Genomic DNA, 2,992 nt, shown 5'->3' with positions numbered 1-2,992 from the left:
TAATTGAATGTCCTCTATGTATTCCCAGTTATCAGTAAAACAGATTTACAAACTGCATTTGCTGATAAAAATCCAAAAAACAGATTAGGAGGGCAGAACTGGAAATTGAAATAGTGGAGCACAAGTTAGAGGTGGTGATGGTCACAGGTGAATTATGTTAACTACTGGAACATGAACTGAACTATCTTTTATTTGTAGGAAATAAAGAAGAGCAAATGAAATGTGTATCATGTCTTTATTTGCTGTGGTGGTGATGATGGAGACTTAAACTCTAAAGTGATTCTTGCATACGGTGTCTCTGACTGCTCTGCTGTCCTGGATAGCTGCAGGTGGATGGACTCATCATCTGGGTCTTCAGTTTGTAGGGCAGGCTGTTGCTCTCCTCTGATAGTGGTAATATTATGAAGAACAACACATGCCACAGTAATATCACAGGCCCTCTCAGGGGTCACCCTGAGGAGACGTAGGCTCTGGAAACGGGCTTTCAGCAGGCCTATGGTCATCTCCACCCGGGCTCTGGTCCTGCAGTGAGTCCGGTTGAAGTTCTGTTGGGGGCCTGGTTCAGGGTCAGCGTATGAGGTCATCAGCCTGGGTTGTCATGGTAACCCCTGTCACCCAGCAGAAGGCCATCAAACTCTCCTGTAATGTATAGTGGATACATCAGAGCATATTAAAGGAGGGAGACAAGAGAATTCTATTGTGAAAATCTTTATGCTGCTGACCACGCTGCAGTCTGTTGCTCAGGTTAGACTCTCCATAAATCCTGGCGTCATGAACAGACCCAGACCACGTGGCCTCCACATTAGAAATGATGTATGCAGCATCACATCTGATCTGGACAGTGCAGAGAATGACAGATGTTGAACTATGATGCAGTCTTTAACATTTAGAAACAGTAGTCAGTCTACCTGTAGCCTACCTGCACATTTATGCTGTGAATGGACTTCCTATTCATGATGTGAGGGAGCTGTGATGGGGATGTGTGTGCATCTATGCAGCCAATCACACTGGGAAATCCTAAAAGAAATTAAAATGACTAATCCCAGTCTGAGGCTGCAGCACAATGTCATTAACAGAATATGATTTAAAATGAATTTAACAGATCTCTACATCATTCACCTGCAATCCTGTGGATCCTCCTTGATGCTCTGACAGGTTTATGTCCACAATGATGGTAAAAGTCGTTTCAGAGCCAGGAAAACTTTTCTGACTGTCCTCCATACAGTTGTCTTACTCTGCATCTCCGACATTATATAAAAACTTCCATTTGCAAAGAACCGCAGCAACACACAATATCTGCTGGATGTGAGAGCATGACTGGTTGGTAATGTAAATGTAAGGACGGATTAGGTTGTTTATGTAGATTATGGACTTGAAACGATTAGGAAACGGTACCGCTCAAACCGATAACTGTCCGGAAATGCGAGAACATTTATGCTCGGTCTGATAACAATCTACCGACGAATATTTAATGATCTGTGCAGTAATGCTGCTCCTTTATCCACTGGATCGTTAATAAAAGCTGTTCTACGCCAAAACTCGCTCGCTTACTGACTGAATGAATGAGGAAATGAAACAGCGTGTGGCTGAAAGAGGGCGGAGACGGAGAGAAACTGGTTAGAGTCATAGAGTCTGTTACTGCGGTAACTGACCCAGAGTTGAAGTTACCCCTCTTTGTGAAACAGACTAGAGTTACCCCTCTGTCTCAGGGTTAAGTTACCTCGCTTCGTGAAACGGAAAACTCTGAGTTTCCCTCATTTCAGGGTTAAGAAACTCAGAGTTTTCAGTAAACTTGCTTTGTGAAACAGGCCCCTGGTGGGCACATTAACACAGTGCAATCAGGATGGAGTGACTAAACGGAAACAACAGTTGTAACTTAAAATTAACTGGACGAGCCCTCAGTAGAGGGCAGAACCACGCCCTCTACTGGGGAAAACATTGTCCTCCCTATACAAATGATGCAATATATGTGTCAATTTTGATCATCATACGTATCTCCCTTCCTACTTGATCTACTGAACTGTAACTCCACAACTGAGCAGGGGACCTTAGACTGATCTTCAGTGCCAAGTTTGATTATCCTGACTTCAGCACTTGCAGAGATATCGGAACAGACATTGCCACATACATACATACATACATACTTACCCAGCCAGCCAGATACCGCACCGAATGCAGTAACCCCGCTGACGTTCGTCAGGCATGGTTAAATACACAGCTGCAGAAGAGATTAAAACACATTAATCGCCTTCTGGTCACCATTCCATATGCACTCCGCTCCTAAACATGCAAACAAAAACAGTGTTTACACAAACTGTGCTGCGTGAGTACACATCACAGAGCGGACCTTCACTGACAACTCATGCCAAAAAAAAGTGTCACCAAAAACATCTATAAAATGTATAATAACGATCAAAACAACACAAACAGCTTGACAACATAATAATATACAACGGTAAACAACATGCACCAGAGACTTCAACATAAATGGCAAATCTGCAAAGAAAACAACATGACATCATTCATTTCATTTTTATTCATTTCATTTTTATTTGAGCAATTAACATTTCGTTAGCACAGTACTGTTCTCTTACATTGAGGTAATATGCTCAAAAGGAGTAGGCCGAAGCGAGATCGCTTATAAGCGCCTACCCCTCATTACAATTATTGTTAACCATGCATTCATTGTCCATTTCTTCATTGTTAGCATCTGACAGTTTTTCAAACGCAATAAACAAAAATAATAATAATAATAATAACAATGATAGCAGCAGAATCACATATAAATATGCATAAGTTCAGCTGCAAACTTTTCTTATGTGGAATAACAGTTTCATTAATTATTTATAAATCTTAATCACGCTATCATTTTACAAAACAAGTGTGATATAGGCAATTTATGTTTTAATAGTTTCGATAACAAATAGTATTTTTAACACTGATGTATTTTAAACAAATACATATTACCAAACAAAATCAAAACTTATTCACT

The 2,992-nt window shown here is 40.7% G+C and overlaps 1 long non-coding RNA gene across 1 annotated transcript; it reads right to left on the bottom strand.

The window, feature by feature from the left end:
* Window positions 1-216: 216 nt before the first annotated feature.
* Window positions 217-2,289, bottom strand: LOC127531064 (uncharacterized). Its single transcript, XR_007937929.1, has 2 exons — window positions 723-2,289; window positions 217-639 (listed from the first exon to the last, which is right to left on the bottom strand). It is a non-coding gene; the product is annotated as an uncharacterized LOC127531064 (long non-coding RNA).
* Window positions 2,290-2,992: the final 703 nt, after the last annotated feature.

Source organism: Acanthochromis polyacanthus, chromosome 19 (assembly GCF_021347895.1).
Source record: "Acanthochromis polyacanthus isolate Apoly-LR-REF ecotype Palm Island chromosome 19, KAUST_Apoly_ChrSc, whole genome shotgun sequence".
Lineage (NCBI taxonomy): Eukaryota > Metazoa > Chordata > Actinopteri > Pomacentridae > Acanthochromis > Acanthochromis polyacanthus.
Note: the sequence above shows the minus strand (reverse complement) of the source record. Positions and strands in the feature narration are given on the sequence as shown.